We start from the raw sequence: 14,307 nt of genomic DNA on the forward strand, positions 1-14,307 counted from the left end.
CTCTTCCTCAATCTCAACACCTGTTGTTGAAAATCCAACACACAGCGGCCTTCATCTTCTATGCCAACAGATGTGAAGATGCCCAGAGGTCCCTCAGATGTTTGTGCTTCTGAGCCTCATGGGGGCATCAGGAAGGGGAGGGAAAATGATTCTGGAATTCCAAAGGTCACTGCTGGATTGAAATAATGAAAATTGCCCACATGTCGAAAAAAACTCAGATGTGATTACTGGAAAGTCTGGCAATCAGACCAAGAAAAATTGACTGGGCTAGAGTTTCATTTATACTTAAAATAAAGAAAAAAGAAAAGAGAAAAAGAAAGAAAAGGAAGGTATGCCTGGTGAGAGAGAAACAATTATTACATCCTTCAGCCTTTGGGCTACCACAATTAGCAAGTTCAAACATAAAATAAAAGTAATATTTACCTGTACCAAAAGGGGTCAGGTGTGAACTGTCACCTACACAGACACTCATTTCTGAAAATAAGTCTAAGAATTTATTTTAGGTAATTAAAGAAAATAGAAATTAGGGTAGTTTTTTTACAATAAAAGAAGACAATGATATTTATTTGAATTTTCTTTCAAGGCATCTATGGTGTCCAATAACCATTTCATTACAACTATTTTATTCAAGGATAACTTTTCTTTCTAATGTATCTCTCCCTACTCTTCACTCAAAGGTACTGGACCTCTGCCTGGTGATGCTTACATGATTATATGTGAAAAAAAACCCATGTACTTTCTACACAAAATAAACTTGAGAATTATGTGTCACAACCTCTGCTTTGCAATCTTTTCACTCTGGGTTAGTTAGTAGGTGACCTAGAGGCACCATGTGATACAGCCCATGTGAATTTGAGACTCAGTCAGAGCTTGGCTCCAACTCCAGCTGTATGGTCTTGGGCACATTTTTCCTTTATTTGTTTATCTCTTCACTTAAAGTGCAAGTAAGTATGGAGTTTAACTGGAAAGCAACAGGCTTTGGGTATGTGCTGTAGTTACACAGAAATTGACATCCTACTCTCCCAGAGCTTTTGGGCAATTTCATGTCATTGTGCTCCATTCTAGAACAGAAGTACAGCATGAACTGGGGGCTTCGAGGAGGGGCCACCAACTGAGTGCTGAGGGTGGTGGTGTGCAGTGAGGCAGGGAGTTCAGGAGATGATCTCAGAAGATTTAAGACCTGGACCAGAGGCTCAAGTAGGAGTTAGCCAGTGGAAGGGCAGAGAGGGGTTGTGGAAAGAGAGCTTTAGACAAAAACAACAACTATATGAAGACCCAGAGGCACTGGATCTGCAAATACTTCTTTGGTGCCCTTTCAGTCCAATATATGTGTTTGGAGACAGAGAAAATTAGCAGAGTTTTGTCTAGAGCTAGACTCCTTGGAGACAAATTGCAGAGATGATAAACTTGGTATAAAAATTACCTGGAGGTTTTGTTAAGTGCAGTTTCTTATTCAGTAGGTTTAGGTGGGCCTGAGGTTCTCCATTTAAAGCTCCCAGGTGATTGCTGATTCCTGTGATTCAAGGACCCCACTTCAAATAGTAAGGTCTTAAAGCACTTAAGGAAGGCCCAATTCAGGGAGATGAATTTCCTGAAAGTTTCAGTATTTTGAATTACTTACTTCAAATACATTCTCTCATTCTCTCTCTTTCTCCCCACCCATACAAAGTTACACAAAATGTATAATAACTGATCAAATAATAGAAAATGTAGAACTATTCTGGTGATTATTATCAGTGGAGACTGCAAATGGATTAAACACATAGTCTGTCCACCATGACCTTTTTAATGTTCAAGCACTTTTACATTTTTTTCTGGTATGTTCCAGTCATTAGTGAAATTTCAGAGTAGCACACTCAAATACAAGCTGTCTTTAAAATCCAGGAAGGTCCACCTGGTGTTGTACATTTCCCTTCATGGGGAGAGGCTCAAGGTGCATCAGTAGGTCACTTCTTTAAAGGGAATATCTCAATATTCTCTTGAACACTTCCACATGGGGCAGACCTCTGAACTTTCATAGGTTTATTTCTCCCTTCTGATAAATGACTTATGAAGACATTTGAGGTGCTTCCTTTTTCCCACTCATCAGATCCAGGTAGTGTAATGTCACTAGGTAATGGACTGGGGTAATGTTTTGTGGGATACCAATGCAATCAAGGTCCCTACAAGAATGATTCAGAGATATCTGGGGATTTAAAGCCATCACCTTGCTTATGTCTGTCCAAAAATCCCACCCCGTTCACCAGAGCCCTATACTTTACCAACCAGTCACATATCTTAGCAAAAGAGACCTGGTGGCCTAGTATATTCAAAGGAAATAACAATTCCAACTGCTACGATAAAGCCTGGGGCTGATTCTTAGCCATATCTGCCCCGTGGCTACATGATATAAGGAAATCTATAGGGCACCATAGAGGTTTTCTGGTTCTCCGTCAACACCTTGGGTTGGAAATTCAAGGTTTGATGCTTATCATTTTCTTCACATGCATTTTCCAGAGCAATCATAAGTAGCCATTCCACCTCATCTTAGAAATCACCATCGTCACCACTGCAACTAAGCATCACAGTCTTTATCTGTCAGTGCCTTGAATTGTACCTTCACTCAGTGCCACCACTGGTGATCATCTGAGTGAACACGAAGCCGCTGTTTGCCATGGATCACCAGTGCCTGCTATCCCCTTGGCATTCTGTGCACACTTCAAACAGAAGCAACCCAACCCCAGAATCCCATTTTGAGGGTCTATGTGTCATTTCCTATACCTGGTACCAATGACTACCTCAATCAGAGTCCCAAATGCAATCACAGCGCACTCACAAGGTCTAACTCACAGTTGTCTCGAGAGATGCCCATCAATCTGTGCTGGCTGGAAAGAGCCTATATTTTCTTCTACTAACTATATATTACCTTTCATAGGCGAGTTTTATAAACCATCTAGAATTTACCTCTGTATATTGTACAGATTTTTTTCTCCATAGAATAAGTCAGTTTGCCATCAACCTTCCTAAAAATCCATTACTTCCCCAATGATTTGTAATATCACCTTTATTATATATAAAATTACTATATATGCAGATGTCTGTTTATAGGCTCCATATTTTATTCCACCAGTCTATTTGTCTATTGTTTATATTATCCTGGTTGTGTAGTATGCCTGAATATATGGTAGGCTACTCATGCACTTTATATTCATCCATATACATGTCAAATTCAATTTATTAAGTCCTTCAAACAATCCTGCATGTTCAATTACGAAGAGATGATTTTAAATTGCCACCTAGGGAGGGTGAGTTTGGTTATCCTCTGTTTTGCTGAGCAAGGTGTACCATTCAAAGATAAGCTGAATTACTCATTTGTCACTTGTGATTTTCCTTCTCCGCCATTTTCCACGCAGCGCTCCATCTCTCCTCTCAATAAATATTGAGCAGTTTTATGGTTGAATTATGTCTCACCCCAAATTCATATGTTTCAATCCTAACCCCTAATATCTCAGAATGTGATATATTTGGAGATAAGGTCTTTAAAGAAGCAATTAGGATAAATGAGGTAATTAGGATGGGTCCTAATAAAATATTACTGGTGTCCTTACAAGAAAAGAAAATTTGGACAGAGACACAAGCAGAGGGAAGACCATGTGAGAACACAGGGAAAAGATGACCATCTACAAGCCAAAGAGAGAGGCCTGAGAAAAAAACGGCCTGCCAACACCTTGATCTTGGACTTCTAATTGGTAGAATTTTTTTTTGAGTAGTTCTTTTTTTTTATTATTGTCTAAAGTTTTACATATGTCTTCTTTTTCCCCAATTGAACCTCCCACCTCCCCCAGCCATTTCCACCCCGGGCAAGCCCCCACCGCCCCAGTGTCTGTGTCCATTGGTTATGTTAATATGCATGCATACAAGTCCTTTGGTTGCTCTCTAACCCCCCTTCCCCTACCATTTGTCTCTGGATCTATTCTTGTTCATCAAATTATGTTGCTCATTATATCCCACATATGAATGTTTGTGAGAAAATAAATTTCTACTGCTTAAGCTACTCAGCCTGTGATACTTTGTTATGGCAGGCCCAGCAAACTAATACAACTAGATATTCAAAGAATACCAATTGAAAGGGGTGCATTAAACTTTAGCCTAGTTCTCATGCCCATATGCCTCAATATTGCTCTGCCCAAATCTGTGGCTTTATTTTTGGTCCTTTTTTTTTAAGGCATAGACCTGTTTGTCAACTGGTCTTCTCTATGAATATCTATGTGGCACAAAAAGCTCAAATGCTTCAAATCTATGCCATGACATTTTTCATCAATTCTGCCAATCTCTGCTGGCCTATACCTTATATAATGGCCATGGTGAGACCTAGGAGTCACCTTAGACTTCTGCCCCCACCCTCCTACACATCCTTTTAAATACACATCAAAAGAGTCTATTTATCCTGATTATTTCAGTCTCGGAATGTTTCTTGCCCCTGACCTCTTCCCATCTCAATTACCACTATGCTGGGTCAGGCCCTCATTATTTCTTGCCTGGGCTCTGCTAAAGATGTCTAATTGGTCTCCCCAACTACATCATCACCATTTCTCAATCTATCCTTTATATAGCCCAATATCTTTTAAAACATGACTGATCATGTGACTCCACTCTTTCATGATTCCATTATTTAAATGAAAAAGTTCTAATTCCTTAGCAGGGCATCCAAGGCCTCTTACAATCTGGACCAACCTACCAGTTTAACTTCTTTATTACCACATCTCCCTTTTTCCAAGTACCTTTTAATACTGCCACACCAATCTATTTATACTTCCTCCAACACAAAACATACTCTCACACCTTCATGTCTTTGGTCATGTTAGTATCTTCCTGCAATGTCTTTCATCCCCATTCTATTGTTAAAACTCCACACATTCTTTGAGGCCCGAATAAATTGGTATTTTCTTAAGAAAAGTGTTTTTGGTACTGCCACTTGTGATTGACAGTTTCATACTTCATACCCCCCACCCCTCAGTGGTATTTTGGAATCCCTTTTCCTTCGTATTTATCACATTTTGTTTTAGTCTTATGTCACTGGGCTTCCCCAGTAGGTGATAAGCTCTGTGAAGGCAGGGGCAATACTTTTGTTTATTTTCCTATACCCACCCAAAACATAACAGAGGTTTGTACATTACAGTTGATCTGTAAATAATCTGATGAATAAAGACAGTTTGCCAACTATCCATTCTATAAGATTTTTGAATTCAGAAGCATGTCACTATTTAATTAATTTTAGTCCACTCATTTTGTGGAAAATATAGCTTATTTATTCACCAACCCAAATTATTAAAAAGCTCATTTCTTTTTTGCTATAAAGTAGCATTTAGAAAATATTATGAAAAATGAAGTGCAAGTTAATAAGAAAAGTGAAACGAAATTTTCCCTAAAATGTCCTCAGAATTAAAATTCAGAGGAACCATTCAGAAGGCAAAAATGTGACTGCATTTGCCAAATTAAAAAATATTTTTAGTAATATTTTATGGTGATTGCCAATCTTCTCAGGGCTTAGACATAGACTAGGGAAGTAGCAGGAACATTTTTCTAAATCTAGAGGAAAAGCATTGAAAGTAGCCTTATAATTTGAAAGACTATATAGCAAAAATATAACATTTGAGAAGTAGCCAACACTAAGTACACCCAAACCTTTCATTATCTTTACTTTCTTCCCAAATTATTACCATTTACTGCTCAGACAGGATCCTATGAAGTCCAGGCCCAATCTGTTAAGTACTCCTAAGTGTTGTATCCTTCTGCCTTATATTTTATTTTTGTGTTTTGTTTCTTGCTTTTTTTGGTTTCTGATTCCACTTCTTATTGTAGAGTCCAGTTAGGGTTGGAGAAAACAAAGGCTGCTCAAATTTAAGTATTTTATACAACTACGGTGTTTGCTTTTTACGGACTGCCCAGTGCTTCCTTGTAGAGACCTGGGACTTCAGAGTCCACAATTTGAAAATTGTTGACTTAATAACTGAATTCAGCTTTATGGAGGAAACATAACATTTGTTTTGCTCTGACAGCATGAGGTCTGAATGTCTGCACTTCTTAGTAGTTAATAAGCAACTCTTCCACTAGATTTCTTGAATCTCAACAAGGAGAGCCTCTCTCAGTGGTGCTTAAATGAAATCCAACCAGAAATTTTAGAGAAGGCAAAATATTTGGCATCCTCTACTTACTCAGATATAATGCTCTCTGTAGATATGGATTCCAACTCTCCACCTGTGTCCATATAACCTATAGAATGAATAAGGGAAATCTTGATGAGAGAAAATTCAAATAACGTTGTAATCTCATATGATCCCCACAAGAGCCCTATGGGGCAGGATATTAGTAGGTAAAACCATGTGACACTGCCATTTGTACAAGTAAACAAATGGTTGATATCAGCAATTTCATAGGATTTAAACTTTATTATGAATATCTTCATTTTACAGATGAGAAGCCTGATGTTTAAAGGTCAAGTAATGTACTAAGGTTACAGGGCTGTTAGGTTGTAAAGGCAGACCTGGAACCTAGGAATGCAGTATGTATCCCAGAGCCTTGTTCTTTGCCAGACTATACTGCCAGAGAAGGAACACAATTAGGCTAAGAGAAAAAGATGCCTGCTCCACCCCACCCCTACCCCTTGGCTCACTGACACAGCAGAGAGATGGGTAGCATTTCTTTACTGTAGTTATATTTATGACTCATAAAGACAGATCCAGACTTGTGCAAGCATATACATTTTAGTTTCCTCCCCTGTGAGCTTTAACTGTGTTAAATAAACAATGGTTTTATGGCTCTTGATCCACGGGGATGAAATTGCTTAAGACATGGATGGCAATGGTTTTAAAATACGTAATGTTTTAAGTCGCCAAGGCTGTGACTGGCTGGAAGGCTCTCACACTGCCTTAGGGTTGTCTCATAAGTTTTTCCTCTTAGATGGTAAACTGCTCAAGCACAGCTACCCTTTCTGTTTGAGACTCCCTCCCAGGCAGTATAAATCAGTGATTACTGACCTTTAGGAAAATGGTATCAGGCTGGAAACGTTGACCCAACCATAGACAAAAATATAGCTGCCTAGATAGAACAGCCCAATCAAAAAGTTATCTGCACATACTCCTACTTTCTGTAGGGAATACTGCATACTTCATTTCACTAGTTTTGCTTTCCTTTTTTGGAGGGTTGCTTTAAAAAAATATATATATATATAAATTTAATTTCTTTATTGTTGAAAGTATTACATATGTCTCCTTTTCCCCCCATTGACATCTCCCTGCCTGCTCCTATCCCCCAGTACATGCCTTCAACCCCCTACTGTCTGTGTCCATTGGTTATGCTTATATGCATGCATACAAGTCCTTTGGTTGATCTCTTACCCCCCTCCCCCCACCCCACACACACACACCCTCCCTGCCAGAGGGAAGGTAGGGCAGGGTTGCTTTTAATTCCTTTCTCTTTTAGTTTGGCACTTTGTAGCTACAGTCAATCCTCTGCACCCTTGCACCGGTCTACCAGAATGAGGGCACTTGATTTCTGCATAAAAAGTCCAATAGTATATAGAAAGTCATTCATTGAGAACTAAGGGGCCTGTTTAAACAGTGGTGGTCATGCAAATTAGTGTGATTGCTGGCCCAGGTCCTGAAAAGAATTAAGTTGAACTGAATAGAAACTAAGCTATGAGAGAGTTTGATTTTAAATTAGGTTTGAAAGCATATGTTTCCACCCTGTTACCAGTTTTTTTTCATGTCACTATCATGAATTTACCACCACCTCTTGCCTTTCAGAGGTATCCACCATCTTGAATATTGTGGTATCAATTTCCTTGCTTTTCTTTATGGTTATATCACATATGTATGTATTCTTTTTAAATTTAATTTAATTTTTCCATCACCATTTATTCTCTCTTCCACCAATACCTCTCTCCCCCTGCAAGCACAACACTGTTGTCCATGTCCATGAGTACTATCTTTTTTTTCCTTTCTGCTCAATCCCTCTCACGCCACCAACACTCCTCACCCCAACATGCCCCACCCCAACAGAGCTGTCTGCCTACTCTCTGTCTATGGGTTAGTCTCTATTTTACTTGGTAATTCAGTTTGCTCATTAAATTCCACATATGTATTTTTAAATAAATCACTGAATTTCATGAGCTTTTATGATTCAGTTCATATAATCCTGAATGAACTGAATCATATCTACATGTATGCTTCTGTGATTTGCTTTTTTTTTGCTCAACATTATGGTTTTTCAGATTAATCTGTGTTGTGTATAGGTGAGTTCTGTTTATTTTTATTATTGTATAGTAGTCTAATATTCTACCTCAATTTTTATATCCACACTCCTGTTGATGAATATCAGGGTTATTAAATTTTATATTAATATTACATTAAGATATTAAATAAAAATTCTTAAAAATCTATTTTTGAATTGTTTAATAAGATTCTCATTTTGTTTAAAATGGCTACATGCAATTCCCAATCAAGGTTTTGAAATTTAATCTTTTAAAATTCTTTATAGTTATCATCAACAAGAAATTGTCATAAATTTCCTGATAAAACTTTTCAACTATTTTTGCAACAATACTATTTTGACACTCTAGTAGCTATCATTTTCTTTCATGGACAGATGTAATACTGGAGTTTTTATTTTGTGGCAGTACAAAGGAATTTCTAATTCAACTGAAATTTTCTCACCTATCAGAATGGCTATTATCAAAAAGTCAACAAATGACAAGTGTTGGTGATGATGTGGAGAAAAGGGAACCCTTAGTCACTTTTAGTGGGATTGTAAATTGGTGCAGCTCTTATGGAAAATAGTATGGAGATTCCTCAAGAAACTAAAAACAGAACAACCATACAAACCCAGCAGTTACACTTCTTAGCATTTATCCCAAGAAGATTAAAACACTAATTTGAAGAGATATATGCATCCCTATGTTTATTGTAGCATTACTTACAATAGCCAAGATATAAAAGCAACCTAGATATCCACTGACAGATGAATTGATATAGAAGATGTTATATATAATGTTACTCAGCAATAAAGAGTAAAATCTTGCCATTTGCAACAACATGGACTGGCCTAGAGGATATTATGCTAAGTGATATGTCAGACAGAGAAAGTCCAATACCATATGATCTAACTTTTATATAGAATTTTTAAAAGGAAAACCAAACAAAAGCAAAAAGAGACTCATAGAAACAGATCAAACTGATGGTTTCCAAAGGGGAGGGGAGGGGGATAGATGAAAAGATGAAGGGAAATATAGTCAATAATATTGTGGTAACTTTGCTGGGTGACAGATGGTTACTAGACTTAGTGTGGCAATCACATCATAAGGTATATAAATGTTGAATCACTACGTTGTACATTTGAAACTAACAATATTGTATACCAATTGAACTTAAATAAATAAATAATAAAAACAACAAAATAATATGACAATTATAAGGATACAACAAGGTCTCTGTACTAAGAATTTTTAGGCAGGAAAATTTAGTATCATGGGGGTATAATCCACATGATACTAAGAAGGTGAACAATGATGAGTTAGAGTATGAAAAGGTGAATGTATACTATTAGTATTCCCATTTTACAGAGGAGAAAACTTATGCTTAAAGGTACATGTATAGTTCGTCTTAGGTCACATAGGTAATCAATAGAATGGATTTGCATCAGCTTTTTAAAAATAGAGAGCCTCCACTCTTACACACAAAGCTAGTGAGCATCAATTAGTGAGTAAGGGTGCATGGGAATCCTGGCATAGCACAAGGCCCAATAGGAAATAAAAGGGTAATAGCAACCAAGTCAGAAAGCCTAGAACAATATAAAATGAACTTATAGGAATTCAGAAGATGTTTATTAATATGCTACTAGCAAATAATGTGTTACTATGTAAAGCCAATTGTGGAACTTGAGAGTGATATAAAAGGAGCTCAATGTCACCACTGAGACCTTGAGCCCCATAGGGGGCTAGAAGAATTTAGCTGTCCCTTGCAAGGAAGTATTAGTGGTTAATGAAGAATCACACTTCTAATGAAGAAATACATGCAACACTATTAACTGTGTGTGTTAATTCTTTAATTCAGTGGTCACCTATGTAGGTAAGCCAGTGTACTACATCATGTTAGGAATCCAAAGACAATAGAATTGACTTAAGTCTAGCAGCAGACTATATATACAAAGAATGTGTACATCCACATTAAGTATAAAAGAAGTGTTTATTAAACAACATTTCATTTTCAAAATTGAGCTAGCAGCTGTTAAAGTGTGTTTACATTTTGGGGGACACCTTATATATAAACTAGAGAAGTACCTGCTAAGTTTGTTTGTAGTTTACAGATGGCATCATTCTTTGTTAACTTGATTATGCATTTTTAAAGAAAGAATTCATTTCCATTGTTGTTAAAGAGAAACATCTTAGATCTGGTTGTAGATTTGGTAAGGTTGGAGTTATCCATGAATTAATCTGCCATTTACAAAGATGTCTATAACAGGGAATGCCACTGTTTGAAGTATAGTCAGGTAACCTAATTTCATGCAGGCAGCTTCCTTTTTTGCTAGTGGGAAATGCAGGTGTTGACTCTTGCATTCTTTTTGAATGTTATTTCAAAAGCTATTTGTGTGCACCATTGGGTGCACCATTATTCAGTTGCTTTAACAATAAATAGCAAAGTTGTTGCTAACCTTACAGGAATGAGGGCTATTGCAACTTTGCTTTTCCAAACTAGAGGAACCAACTTGATTAAAGAAGAGAAACTAAAGGCACCACTTCTCTCCTTCTTATCCCTCATCACAGCTGATCAAAGTCCTTTCTCCTATCCAATCTACCAACAGAGACTGGTTTGCATGAAATTGTACAGTGACTGACAGGTCATTCTCTGCAACTCAAGCCCTGGCTTTGAAACTTACTAGCTGTGTTACCGTGGAAGGTTATTTCACTTTCCTCATGTATAAAAGTGGGTTCAGTAGTATGTTTTATAGGAACAGAGTAAATATTAAATAGGATAATGCATGAAAAGTGATAAATGTATTATCTGGCATTAGTTTCATGTTAAACATTGATATGAAGCTGTGATCCATCTGCTCCAATCTTAGAGCTGTAGAGCAAAGCCTGGAAATTTGAAAAAACACACACAATATATTGGGTTCTTTACTTTTATTTAATGAGCCCCTTGAAGAGGACACATAGCTGTGAGCAACACTTGTAAATCCCTTTTTCTCTCATATCCACTTGGTTACTTGACTCCCTCTCCACAAACCCTCCTTAAACTCCCTCTGCAGTCACAGGCAAAGAGCCTCTCCTCCTTTCAGTCTCCCCTCCCCTCCCAATTCTGAATCACAGAATCCCAAGGAAAGACGTATCTCTGGGGGAGAAATGGATGGGCAAAGTAAAAATTCTCTTAGTGGTTAACTACTGTTTGATGGTGTTAAAATGGCCAGACAACTACTGTTTGATGGTGTTAAGATGGCCAGAACACTATTATACAAAAACCACTTTCCCCAATCATATTTAATCCGTCCTGATGCCCTTTTAAAAATTATTCATTTACACATTATATAAGGTTCTGCAGCCAGATAATTGAATCACTAACCTGTCAAAGGAATGACAGTTCGGATGGTCATAGAGGCAGGTAATTTTGGAGCAGGATGCTTCAAATGCTAAGTAATAATGATAAAAACAGTAATACTGTTTAAAGCATGCTGTGCATTCTTACTGCACTTTACAACTTGTTTTCACCTAAGTTATCTCATCTTATTTCCCCCTCCCCCCCAAATCTTATGAATTTGGTGGGGTGAGCATAATTGTCTCCTTTTTAATAAAGGAGGACACTGAACCAAAGGAGACTAGCATAATTAATGTGAGGTGCTGCAGTGAGGGCTTTAGACATAGAGCCCTGGACACTGAGGAGGGAGATGGACAAAGTAGAGGTGGCAGAGAGGTACAGGAGAAGGTCCCTCCTAGTCGACCCTGCCATGGACCATGGGGAGGAGAACATCTCATTTGGTTCTGATGTCTTAGCTTGCTGATTTTGCCAGGTATTCTAATAGGCACTTTGTGTGCACCAGAATGGAAATTTATCTGCAAAACTCATTAGTTTAAGAGAGAAAATTCTATGAACACTTGCCTTTCTTCTACTATGATATAAAAACGCAAACGAGTTCATCAAAGAAAAACTATATTTAAAAAAAAAACCAGGAAAGATTTTCTTAGGTTGATTATTAATAACAAAGAATTGTTAAATATGTCTGTTGTGGTTTTAGAGCACAAGGACACCACAGTGAAGTAAGACCTTTTATCCCCCAGTAAAGAGCAATGGTACATTTTATTCAATACGTTAAATTACATAGACATTAGCCACAACATGTTGACTCAGCTTCACAGGAAATGAAAATCAATACCATCTGTGTGGACAGCCACTCCACATTACCCTAGCACACACTGTAGTGTGTTCACTGCGTCTCAGCTCCAAGACCTCACTTCACTAGAATGCCATTATTGTAAGTTTTTTAAAAGTCACTTTAATATGCATATAAAAATCCAAATCAAGAAGTCGAGATTTTGAATCAAGATTTCAGCAGCAACTTTTTTCAGCTGCTTTGAACTTGCCAAGTGTTTGATAAATTCTGAAATCACCAATGGATACAGATCTTAAAAGATCATGAGACATGGCCCACGTGCCTAGCATAGAGCCTGGATGCTCCTTGCAAATGTATTTGTCCTTTGTGGGCTTTGGAATTGTGGTGGTGTTATTAATATGTCAAATCTTTCAAAGCCAGACATGGCATTTTTATTTATCTTTAAATTTATCTTTATTGTTGAAAGTATTACAGATGTCCCCTTCTTTTCCTCCATCGACCCCCTCCAACCCGGTCCCGCCCACTCCCCAGGCCTTCATGTGGGGGTTGGGGTGTGGGAAGAGATATTAACCAAAAAATTATATGTATATATGCAGACATGGGATTTAAATTGATTTTTTTGGTAGGTTTTAATCTTTCCTTGAGTTACACTCAACTTGTGATTATTGTCACATGCCCATGCAGGATGGCTGGTGGGAAAGGGTGTGCACTTGCCTCCAGGTAATTACATAGGGCCTCATTTCTGGTTCTTTGATCCAAATTTCTTAACCTACTCCTTTTGAATTGGATCATCAGTATAGCCATAACAATTCTACAGCTTAAAAACAAAGTCATTTTTAAGCTATTTGAGCATGGCAAAAAATCTGAACCATTTCTGAAAGCACAAAGCAGGTATTTTCTTCACACTCAAGTAACTAAAATAACTGAAGAGATTTAGTTCAAATTGCAAATAAGTTCACCTTTGAATTGAGATGAGGCAAGAGAAATATCACACTCAAAGGTCAAAAGTAACATTTTAGAACAAGTTATAAATAGAAAAAAGGGATTTAGAATGGAAAAGCTGAACTCAACAATAAGATGGGGTCATGACACCCTGGTAAGTATTTTTTATTATTTTTTAAAGCTCACTATGTCAACCCAGGACTTTATTTTCACTGACCCTAATTGAGAGTATTTTAGTGATTCTTATTCTCTTTCCCTTCCTCCTTCCCTCTCTCCCTGTGTGTGTGTGTGTGTGTGTGTGTGTGTGTGTGTGTAAAGGACCAGGGAATGATACTTTGTACTTTGTTATGTCTTGGTTCAGAGAAATTTAAAGCATATAAAAATCTTGGGTCAGATATTATCACTTTATTCCCTGCCTCTCCCTAGAACATTTACTCCAAAAATTAATATTTCTTAGCGGGATTTGTTTGTGGCTGGTATGATCTCAAATTCATAGGAGAAATTTAGAGGAAGATAGCTTGTATCATATTTTAATTTTTTATTTAGAGTTTTCCCCAGTTTTTTTTGTAGTAGATTCCTGCTTTCCATGAGCCAGAGAGCTCCCTATGTCCATTTATGTGTCGTTAAATGCAGAGGTTGCAGTTGTGAGTCTAGAAAGCAAGTAATCTCTTCCTACTTTTAAAGCCAACAATTCATCATGTCCATGCCCATATTATTCAGCAGGAGTAGAGGGATCTGGGACCAGGATATGGCTCCAGTACATCAGAGGAAAGAACCAAGAAGTCCTTTCATTTACTTGTTCTCTAATACTCTTCTGTTCTTTATGTAGATGTGAGTTTCTGACCAATAGCATTTTCCTTCTCTCTGAAGAATATCTTGTAATGTTTTGTGCAAGGCAGACCTACTGGTGACAAATTCCTCCAATTTTCGTTTTCCTGTGAAAGTATTTTTCTTTCACTCTTGAAGGATAATTTCACTGGGTACAGAATTCTAGGTTGGTGTTTG

This window comes from Myotis brandtii, unplaced genomic scaffold (assembly GCF_000412655.1).
Source record: "Myotis brandtii unplaced genomic scaffold, ASM41265v1 scaffold48, whole genome shotgun sequence".
NCBI classification, from domain to species: domain Eukaryota; kingdom Metazoa; phylum Chordata; class Mammalia; order Chiroptera; family Vespertilionidae; genus Myotis; species Myotis brandtii.